The sequence below is a fragment of the Danio rerio genome, chromosome 3, assembly GCF_052040795.2.
Source record: "Danio rerio strain M-AB ecotype USA chromosome 3, GRCz13ab, whole genome shotgun sequence".
Lineage (NCBI taxonomy): Eukaryota > Metazoa > Chordata > Actinopteri > Cypriniformes > Danionidae > Danio > Danio rerio.
The window spans coordinates 23404876-23417065 of record NC_141023.1 but is presented as its reverse complement, the minus strand read 5'-3'; the positions used below and the strand labels follow the sequence as shown (position 1 = coordinate 23417065).

General features: G+C 34.8%; 2 long non-coding RNA genes across 20 annotated transcripts in view; one reads left to right on the top strand and one right to left on the bottom strand.

Annotated features, from left to right (window-relative positions):
• The window catches only part of LOC147845619 (uncharacterized), a 388114-nt gene that overhangs the window by 75785 nt on the left and 300139 nt on the right, over positions 1 to 12190 (top strand). The gene's annotated exons all lie outside the window — the stretch shown is intronic.
• LOC137490576 (uncharacterized) overlaps positions 6635 to 12190 on the bottom strand; it is a 33030-nt gene continuing 27474 nt past the window's right edge. The window contains exon 3 of the long non-coding RNA XR_015480753.1: positions 6635 to 9605. This is a non-coding gene — a long non-coding RNA (uncharacterized LOC137490576). The remainder of the gene's footprint in view (positions 9606 to 12190) is intronic.

Genomic DNA, 12190 nt, shown 5'->3' with positions numbered 1-12190 from the left:
GCACTCAAAGGCCTCTCAGAAGACACTAGCAGCGGGGAAACCCTTTAGATAAGAGCATGAGCCAGAGATTACTTCGCTTTAACCACGAGGAGGAGAATTGGAGAGTTTGAGGTCATAACAACAACAACATATCTTTATTGAGCCACTGATTTCTGCATGCAGAGAAAGCCACTTTATTGAAAAATTTAAGCAATGCCCATCACTACTTTAAAGAGTTTTTAACAAGTGTTACATTATGTGTCCAATATAATGCTAAACTAGTAAAAGAATTCGTCAGGTATTTATTTTAATTCATATTTAATTACTTATTTGTTTATTAAGAAATAAAGAAAACGGATATAATTTGTAAATATAATCAATTTTCCTATACTTATTTGCAGTTTTGTTTTACAGTAAGTAAAAGTAATATATTATTTATCCGCTAAACAAATAGTAAACAATTATATATAAGTGAATGAATCCAAAATAAAAAAGAGAAGAAAAAAAATTCTTTATGCTTATTTTGCTATGTTTATATTTGCATTTTCTTCTACTTAACCACTATAAATAAGTATTTATTATAAGTAATTATAATTATAAGACTAACGATGCAATTTGGAAACATTGCTATTGATAAAAAAATAAAATAAAAATCAAACCTATTAATCTATAAATCTATTTCTTTACTAAAAGGAAGTAGGTCTATAAAGTACTGTTTATTGTATTAAGTAAATCTCAAGATAGTATATTATTAGATATTCATGTTACAGTCATTAATTTTAAATGTATCTAATATTTTCAGCCAGGTTTTAGTGAACTTGCAATATTGTCAAAAACACACAACTTTCAATTCTTTTGTTAAAAGACCTAAATATATGCAAGGTCATTCAAATGTTTTGCTTATCTCCAACTAACACAAACACTTGCAATCGGTTCATGAGATCGGCCAGATCAGCCAGTACCGATCACATCATTAAGTGTGCTTTCACACTTTGTTCAATTGACCAAACCTAAGTTCATTCAAGCGCCAAAATAGACACGTCCGCATCGTCAATCTGCTTTTACTGAATCTTGCTTTTGTTACCAAAACCAAAATACAGAGAGCCACTTGCATCTGTCTGCAGAAGTCGTTTTTGGTGAAGACAAGCAGACATTATCACTGTTTGCTTTGGCTTGTCACCAAGGTAGGTTATACACAGACATACACACACACACACACACACACACACACACACACACACACACACACACACACACACACACACACACACACACACACACACACACACACACACACACACACAAACCGTACCTCAGACCACCACCTCTTTTAGAAGGACTCTGATACAATTTACATATGCACACCCGGGTTCAGAAGACAACGTTCCATTAGTTAAACGTACTGTACTCTGACTTCAAACGTAACCAGGGGCTGACCAAAAGTGAAAGTGTGAAAACACCCTAAATGTAATTAATTGGCCAATACCAATCTCCGGCTGATCAATCGAAGCCCCCAGTAAAGGTTATAATACATTTTCATTTATACTGTACTATATTCTGTTGTGATGGCGTTAGCATTCAGTAAAGTTTTTATATTGAATTATTTTTTTTCTCATGTATTTAAATTTGTATTCAGACAATTTATCAGATCATAACTTCAAGGTTACTAGCTTGTTGATATCAGACATTTTACAATGGTATAAATGCAAATTTTTTTATATTGTTGCATTTTATGAAATTAGTAAAAATTATTATTAGTATCATTTGTTATTTACATGTAATATTTACATTTTTTTTTAAATAATTAGAATTTTTTTTGTCAGCAGAAAGCAAATTTTTATTTAAAGCAATTTCACTGATTTTTCACCATAGTCTGAACAGTTTCTGAGACTTATTTTTGTTAATGGCTGATTAAGAAAAATCATGCAGCGTTACATGCAGCATTACCAATACCTTCCAAAAGTATAGTTTTAAGAATCTCTCTCTCTCTTTCTGTCTCCTCCTTGGTTTTCCTCTGGTCTTGCTGGTTTTGTTTTGCCGTCAGCAGCAGTGAGTTCAGTGTTGTGTCTTGAGCTCAGACTGGCAGGGAAATCAGACATGACTCAGACACAACTGTAGGTAAATGAGCGCCGACTGAGAAGCGTCAGATCCGTCCAGTCAGTTGTTGTGGATCTGCCAGCTCACATAAACAGAAATCACGCTTGCTCTTGGCATTAATTGCCTATCATACACGCGTCCACCGGCTAGAATACATTGTGTCATCATAAATACTTCAGCAGTGTTTTATAAGGCCTGACTCAGGACTCGCCACCAGCGCAGATCGATATATGTCAGCGTTATACGGAAAACAGTATTTGCATAATGTAAAACTTGTGAGACAGGAGCATTAAGACAGGAAAGGCTGTAGTGAAATTGGCCCGAGTGCAAACCACTGGAGGAATGGCCACAATAACATTTGTCATCCGCCATCTCACACACACGCACACCCTCCCTCATGATTTACCTCGGTGTCTGAGGCCACACCATAATGCCACATTGTTCTGCCATTAACTCCTCAACAGCCTCTAAACTTAATTTCCCTGATTTGTGTCAAAGCGCCAACAAGCTTCACCATCGATTCAAGTGTCACCAGAGGCTTCTTACTGTGTGTGTGTGTGTGTGTGTGTGTGTGTGTGTGTGTGTGTGTGTGTGTGTGTGTGTGTGTGTGTGTGTGTCTGTGTGTGTGTGTGTGTGTCTGTGTGTGTGTGTGTCTGTGTGTCTGTGTGTCTGTGTGTGTGTGTGTGTCTGTGTGTGTGTGTGTCTGTGTGTGTGTGTGTGTGTGTTCCTGGTTGAGTACATATTCAAGATAGCTTCACTTTTTGGTACCATCTCGAGCTATTTCATACAATTTTGCATGGAGCTTTGGGGCCATATTAATCAACTTGCACCTTAAATGTTTACATCACATGGGCTTTTAAAATGAAAAAATAAAGGCAAGAATAGTGGTTAAAATAAATTAGTGCAAAATAAAGTTTAATATTAGCGACGTCCATGCGTCAGTGCCATATTATTTTTCAAAGTATAGTTGCGTCCCAAATGCACACTACGCACTTGTACACTATGTAACCTGTTGAGTATGGGTTTAGTACTGTCAACTTTATTTTACTGAATAGAAATTTAAACAATTTCCCCGATGATATTTATCATACAAATAAGCAAAGATTGAAAAAATAATTTATGAAACAACCAAATTACCACATTCACTATGGCAAAATCGCTCGCATGGAAAAAAATTGGTTTCACAATCCAAAATAAATAAATTAATCCAACCCAAAGTCTCTTTAAGGCAAGTAATTTCACTCGTTGGTCATCTTTGAAACGCCTGGGTATGCTTGGGTATTCTGTCTGAATGGGGAAACATCAAACTCTCCAAAAATGCTTGCCAAGATTGTGATTAAATTTCATAACCAACAATAAATTAAACAACAACTGTCTTAAGTTTAAATTCAATTCAATAAATGTACATTTGTGTTGCGCTTTTCACTCTAATTATTATTTCAAAGCAGCTTTACAGAAAATGCACATTATTGCATTACAATCAAATTGGGATAAGTTTATTAGGATAATTTTATTAGTTACCAGTAACTTTAACTAGGAACTAATAGCTTTTAACAGTTAAAGTTATTATCCACACTACCGGTTTGGTAAAAGTTTGGTGTTAGTTTTTTTTTTTTTTCCCATGTTTTTTTTTTAAATAAAATTATTCTGATCACCAAGATGGCATTTATTAAATGAAAGAAAGTAAAATTGTTAAATATTCTTTAAAATTATTACTACTAGTCATTATTTTATTACGATTACCATTAATAATAATTTCATTACTAATAATAATGATAATTAATATTAGAGTGATTTCTGAAGGATCATATGACTGAAGACTAAAGTAATGAAGCTGAAAATTCATCTTTAAAATCACTGGAATAAATTATTAAATTGAATTATAAACTTCTCATGAACAGTTATTTTATAATGCAATAACATTTCACAAATTTACTATTTGAACAGATTTTTTTATATATTTAAATAAATGCTGCCTTGGGGAGCAGGAGAAGCTTCTTTTAAACATTTAAAAATCATACTGACCGCAAACTTTTGACAGGTAGTGTATAAACACAGATAACCTGCAGTTATACAGTATATAGATGATGTCTATGTGCTCAATGAAGTGTATAATATGAAGTGTACGCTATAATTTAAATTTGCCTAAACCACTAATCTGGTTGATTTTTAAGTTTTTGAGTAACTCTTAATGTGGCGTGTGATAAAGAAAAGCTGAAGGGGAGATAGAGAGAGATAGAAAAAGAAGTTCAACTTGCACAAAATCTGCAAAAACTCAGGGCTGGTCCGATCTCCTCACCTGTAGATTCTTCAGTCTACTGCAGTCTCTGATTGGCTCCCGTACTAGAAGGTGGGGCTTAATTCACCATGTTGAACATAACACTTTTCCTCATTCAAAACTGTATGAGTGACACGTCTTGTGTATTCAATATTCGTTGTCCAACCTCAGCTCCAAATTGCACCAACCCTTCTGCTATTTGAGCAAAGCTGCGACTGTTTGGTTCATGAAGTGTTGAATAGCCCACACTTCCTTTTACCAGTTAAATAAATGCATCATTCGGGTATTTAAAGTGCACTTATTCTTTTGGAATAAAAAGAAATATTTCAGTGTAAATGCACTACTTGCTCTTTTTATTGAAACAAACTGGCATAGAATAGTGCGTATGCAATTTGTACTATTATTATCATTAACCATATTGTGAACATGGAAAAAAATCATGTACATGTCTTTATGTAATGTATATGCAGCAGCAAAAATAATTATGATAAATAGTAATAAAAAATGCAGCATCGTATTACTAATTTTCCACTTTTGTTTTTATTAGGTTTATGCTTTTTAAATTACCTTTAATGGTGATTTAATAAATTAAAAGTAAAACAAACAAACTAACAAAAATAGTATTTTTTGTGAGCTATAATAAGCTTCTTAAATGAGCTTAAATAAAGCATTGGTTAATTCAGTGACATTAAATAATTAGTTTGCACCTTAATATATTATTTTCATTTAAATGTGGCCACATAAAGCACATAGCACACTTTGTGCAGTATGGTGCTCCTGGAAGCGCTTGAATCCAGCACCATTTCCTGTTACTGTTCACCCCTTATTCTGCTTACTTCCTGTCTTCTCTTATAATTTACAATAAACAGGAAAAGATCCTGTTCAGAGTCACTGCTAAGAGATAGAAATACGTTTATTTTATGTACACACACTCTCTCTCTCTTCTGTTTAAAGAAAAGATTTTTTCAAAACATTTCTAAACATAATAGTTTTAATAACTAATTGCTAATAACTGATTTATTTTATCTTTGCCATAATGACAGTAAATAATATTTGACTAGATATTTTTCAAGACACTTCAATACAGCTTAAAGTGACATTTAAAAGCTTAACTAGGTTAATTATGTTAACTAGGCAAGTTATTGTATATTGATTTGTTCTGTGTAGACTATTTAAAAAATATAGCTTAAAGAGGCTAATAATTTTGACATTTATGTTTTTTTTAAAAAATAAACTGTTTTTATTCAAGCCGAGATAAAACAACTAAGACTTTCTCCAGAAGAAAAAAATATTATCATACATACTGTAAAAATTGTCATGCTCTGTTAAACAAAATAAGTCAAAAGGGGGCTATGTATGTGTGTATGTGTGTATATACACACACACACACACACACACACACACACACACACACACACACACACACACACACACACACACACATATCTGTGATTGCAAACTTGTTTGGTTTTCTTCTGTTAAACACAAGTGAAAATGCGTAAACTGAAGAATACTGGAATTTAAAATTTTGCATACAATGACTTTCCGTAGTAGGGGTTAAATAAATGTGAAAGTTATACGCTACCGCTGTCCAACATTCTATAAAATACTTTTTTTTGTGTGTTGAACAGGAGTAAGAAACTAATTAAGTGATGGCACAACTTTCATTTTTGGGTGAACTTTAAGATCCTTTTAATCACTAATACATAAACCAGAAAAAAAGCAGCATCAACAATGGAACAGGGTGGTAATCATCTCTGTCTCCTTGTCTGAATGTGTCATAAAGGCCTGTAGAGGAAGTGAGTTTTTGATAATGCAGTTGAAAAGACAACTGTAAATCTGTAAAATTCACAGTAGATAAATAGCAGTTGTAGTTTCCAGCATTTTACTGCTTAAATAAGGCAGAAACTGTAACATAAACTTCAACATTTCATAGTGTACTACCATATTTCATCAGTTTTTAATGGCAATTCATCAGTGTTTTAAAGTATTAAACGTTGTTGCACACACAAAAACACAGTCATACGCATGTTGTGATAAAGTCATATAGTGATAACAATAGATAGTGATAACAAACAGCTTTTTCCTAAACAGAGTAACATGCTAATATATAGAAGGCTCTCAATGTAATTTACACAACTACTAAACAGCACTATTGCAGCAGACACAACAGTAAAGTAAATGCACTAAACATTATCAGAATTAATATACTGCAGATCTCTAATGTAAAAAGCACAGTAATGTCAACGAAAAAGCAGAAAATTGAAGTGTCACAGGGAATTCTGGGAATAGTCAATTTTATTTATCATACAAACAAGAAACTGTAATGAGGTTACAGAGTTGTACTGTAGAATAAAAACAAAAATTGCAGTTAAAATCACAGCATTTTTTGCAGTGTATATGTATATTAGCTTGTTAAGTTATTATGAAATTATGTTACCCAGCCTAGATCTAAGCCTCATTTGTATTGGGAAAACCCGTAGCCATTAATGCCCACTGTTAGTCATCACATTAAAGTAAATCTTTTACAAAATCCTGGTGTTCACTACTGTTTCTAGACTTGCTGAAAATGTTACTCAAATATAGAACACAAATTACTAAAGGAAATTAACATTACAGTCATTTTTTTCGAGAGTATAACAGCATATTTATATTAGTAACATTTGCTTTTGGCATCTGATTGAGGGATTGGACTTGTACTTAAAAGACATCAGTAGATATCGAGAACAAACACAAAATGTCCAACATGATGGAGATCAGAGAGACCTGACATCACGGAGCAAATGGAAGACTCCTTGATGTGTCTATTGAAGGAGAGGCATGTGTGTTAGTAGATACAGAGCAGTGTGACCTGACTAACCTCTGACCTTCGGGCTTTACTCGTGACCTAATCGGAACCATGGTCTCTGACTAGAAGAGGGTGTGCATGGTTTGGATGGAGAATCGGTTTCTACAGTACAGCCTGTGTGATTATCTGTGCTCTCAAACTGATAATATTTGCTACTCTTTTTATTAAGCAAACCCAGTTATTTCTCATGCAAACAGATTTTTTGCATTGTTGATATTTTATCCTAAGCTACAGAACTGGACTACTACAATGTAAACACTGACAAAAATGGCTTCAAAGCATTTTTATTTTAGTTTGAGCTTTTAGTAATTTCGCACAAAGATTCCAAAAATCACATGACTTTGCATCCAATCATATTTGAACCTAAATTATTGGATATATAGACATGCATTTACTTAATCTTATTAATATATGAAACATCTATGCTGTTGTTGCCAATGTTATGATAATCATACACTGTAAAACCAGATAAGCTAACTCAAAATATTTAAGGAAACCAATTGCCAATTAGTATTTCAGTTGACATCAAACATTGAGTACTAGTAACTTAAACTTTTTAGGTTAAGTTAAGATTATCTGTTTGAGTTGAGTTAACAAACTAATCAAGTCCAAACAACTGTATAGCTACTCAAACGGTTTGAGGGAACCAATTGCAGCAAATGGTTGGCTGAACTCGCATGAGTATAGTTAGTCAACCAAAATGGTGTGCTGCAGTCCGTTTCCTCAAACCATTTTAGTAGCTATGCAATTTGGATGTAATTGATTCACAGTAAAACCCAACAGTCAACTTTATCAAATAAAATAAGTGTAGTTAACTCAGTTGACTAAAAGTTAATTCTACTCATTTGAAATGTGTTTTGAACTCTGTGTTGAAGGAAACCAGTTAATTCAATACCTCATTACTTCAACCTAAATGGAGTAAGTTCACAGTACTCATATAGATTATTTGTTTTGACTCAAATGGTTTGTTTTAATTGGTTTCCTCAAACGATTTGAGTTGCCTTACTTTACCTTATTGGGTTTTACAGTACTCAGTTGGTTTGAGTTGTCTTCATTTATTAGGTTTTACGGTGCTCAAATTGCTTATTTTTCTCAAATCGAGTAAGTTCACAGTACTTATTAGGATTCATTTTTGAACTTAAATGGTTTGTTGCAATCTGTTTCCTCAAATGGTTTGAGTTACCTTAACGTTTTGGGTTTTACAGTATTGCAATCAGTTTCCTCAAATGGCTTGTTACCATAACTTATTGGGTTTTACAGTGTTCTATTACATGAACATGAACATAAAGCAAAATCTGACGTGTAAACAAGAAATTACATAAAAAGGAGGTATTTTAGGATAATTAATAATAATAATAATTGCCAACGTTACCTTTTTCACAAATTTAAGGAGATGAAAAGTCTGTTTATTGAAGTAGTTTGTCAAGGGCATAAAACCGCTCAAAAACCAGAGTCAGTGCTCTAAACCAGGGTTTTGAAGGCATCACCATGTCATCTTCAAGAACATTTAAGTCATCTAGCTTGTCAATAGGCAGCATTCCCTAATCCTTTTTGACATCAATGATGGCAACAGCTACGTTTTATGCATTGTTTTTCCCTAAAAATGCATTGAAATTTTTTTTGTTAGTAAATATTTCTACATGTGCACAAAAACAAAACATACTATCAAAACCATACATTTAAAAAGATATTCACACAAACAATTCTGTCATCATACTCAGCCTTGACTTGTTCCAAACCAGTTTGAGTTTACAAAAGAATTCATATTCTGAAGAACAGATGGAAATCTGTAACCATTGACTTCCTTATGTAACTTTAATAATCAGTATCTAAAAGTATTTCATGTTGAGTATAAAAAATATAAGAAAGATAAGTGATATGACATTAGGGGTTGTACTTTCAGCAGAAAAGCCCCAAACGTTACCCTTTTTTAGCCCTTTATTTTTTAAGTGCAGAGGTAAACGTACAGTAACACAAAATTTTAGTAGCTTTGATAGGTATTACAGTAGAATTTTGTTGTAAATACATATACAGTCAACATGAGTGAGTGTAAAATATACTCTGCGTATGTGCGAGACCCAGAAGTACTTATCAAATACACATTAATATTCGAGTTGGTGTTTAAAGATTGTTTCTTGTTGTGCACATCAGCAGAACTGACTCGTCTGATGATAAACTCGGTGTAAATCTGTTGTCAGTTCACCGCTTCATTCAGCTGCAAAATGAACGTGTAAATATGCTGGCTCACATCTCTCCTCTGTTACATCACGTCGGGACTTTGGGGCCGTGTTTGCGCGTGTGTGGGTGAGATTTATTCGGCTTGTACTCCAGCGCTTCATTATTGCAGAGCATCCGAGAGCGCAGGATCTCCAAACAATTTATGACAGACACCTTTATTGGCCCCTGTAAAATAAAAGCGAGGAGAAAAAAAAAAGATTAATCATCTCTCTCTCCATTTATCATTCGAGGCCCGGAACGCCCCATTAAAAAGGGCTGCAGTTTTACAGCGTTTTAAACGGGCATATGTCTGGTCACCGTTGGCATTCAGCTGTAAGGGCAGCTTTAGGACCCTGAGCTCCAGCGCCGCTATCTAAATGAAAGGTTGGCCGTGTCGGCAGCTTTGCCCATCTGGATTTATACCGTTGCGCATTGTTTAATTGTGCCACTAAATAATGCCCATGCATTATTTAATAGGCTGTTATTGGGTTTTTAATTGGCAGGCCAGGAGGCACTTCAGTCTCAGAGAGTGCATTAAAAAACAGGGGAATCAGTCTGGTTATCTGTATTAACTGGTGAGGTGGCTTTGTGTTGATGTGTCAGGTGTGTGTGCGGCTCTGCGGGGGTTTCAATTTCCTGCGTAATGCGGCTATTTGTTTAGACTAGTTCCAGTGGTCGTAATGCTGCTGAAATACAGTTTGTCTTGAAAAGCTTGGACTGGCTGTACAGCCCGATACATAGTTTCAAGGGGACATGCTTTTTAGGATGTGCTTTAAAATACTGCAAGATGAAAAATGAATGTTTTAAAGTGCCTTTTAACTACCGTATGGCAACCCTACACAATATTAATAAACTCTTATTTATTTAGAAGTCCATAAAATTAAGATGTATGTAGCTTAGATGCAGCTATGGGCAAAATTGGGATTTAAAATTAATGTTTTCCTTTAGTGCTTGTGCTAAAATATGGCACTGTAAGAATTAAGTTGTGGATCGGAAAAATTTTAGGGGAGGTTCATTGAGTGAGACACATTGCATGTTTGGACAACAAGATTAAGGTCATGAACTACTTCAGTTTATTTATTTTGTGCTGTTATCTGAGGTCTACTAAAGTTATCAATAGTTTTACATTAAAAAAAAACTTCTTAATTTGGAAGTAATTTGGCTATTTTTGGTGCTGTTTTTCATCAGAATGCTCTGTTTGCATGGGTGTGGTGTATTGTAGACACCCAATGCTTTGATTGGATAGGAGTTTACATATTTACAGGGCTGAACATGTAGTGAAGTGGAAGTGGGTTTTGGTCTTCTGCAGAGCTGGGGCTTATTCACCATGTTAAATCAAGATCTTTTGGCAGAGCACCTCAAAGTCCCTTTAAGACAAGTCACTTCACTTGAATGGCGTCTTTGAAACGCCTCTCGGGCAGTAAACTCAGGCATTCTGTCTTAATGGGGAAACCTTAAATTCCCCAAAACTGTTTGGCAAGCTTATGATTACATCACATATTTGGAATCACCAATGAAATTAAACAACCGTCTCATGAGTTTTTTTCTGAACATTCAAATCAAGCAAAATCTGTTTTTTTTTTTGTGTTTTTTTTAAGTTGCCGGAGTTGATGCGCATGTGCAGTTGAAAGGAACGAGATCACGACACAAACCTCATTTATGGCTGTGTTACACATTATCATGCTCTATATAATGGTCTGATTGTGCTGGTCTTCACAGTTTGGTCATGATGGTGAATCACCTCCAGAAATGAAAGCGACTCTTTGTTTACAAGTTTTTGGGCGTTCTTGTGGTTGCTGTCATTGATGTGCGTTTGGCATGACACGCTGTACATCGCATTCGTTTCATACAGATTACAAAACCCAAAAACTTTTGTTTTAAAGTACAGTTGGTTCATTTAAAACCACAGATTTCCAGCTTTATGTGGATATATTGCTTATGTCTGTAAAGCAAGTATTTGCTGAGATTCCAGTGCGTTTGTTGACCTCAAGAAACTGTTGTAAAAACACACGTCTGGGGGATTTTCCAGAAAGCAGGTTTTGTGACATACCCAGGTAAGTTTAAGAGTAAGTGGATAACCTCTGCTTTTGGTTCCAAAAACGAAGATAACTTTTAGTGTATGCTAAGTAGCCATAGCAACTTACTCTCTGAAGATAACCTGCTGTGGAGCAGGTTGTTTCAAAGTTAATCTCTTTCAGTGAGGTTACTGAGCATTGCTGTCTCTTTCGATGGACGGAGAAGCACAGATATACAAGTTTTTTCGTCGTGAAAAGTTTATAAGTGCATAGGTATTTTTCATATCCAAATAAATATTTGAATGGCCGCTGTCATTTTTCCCCAAAGAACCATTAATGTATTTAACAAACCTTTTGAAATCAAACATGACAACCCGTGGGTCTGCGCTTACCATCGAATGAGTCAGTGCAGCTCTTTGTTTTTGCATCAGGGCATTTTACTGTAAAATGTGCCAATAGTGTGAAGAGCAATCCGTAAAAAATGCCTAGCATTGAACTGTTTTATACATTTTTGTGCAGTTCCATGGCCATAAACCATTGCATATCATTACACAGACGTTTCAGAGCACGTAGTGGTCAGTGCGCCATTAAGGAACAACGGTGCTCACAGCGGAGTGAGTTCGAACCTCGAGTAGAGATTTTATTTTTCCCCTCTGGTCTGAGCTTCTCCCCCGAAGAAATGTCAGTCTATAGTGATTGATGATTGGCTCCTGAAATAGTAGGCAGTGCTTCATTCACCATTATTTACACATTTTC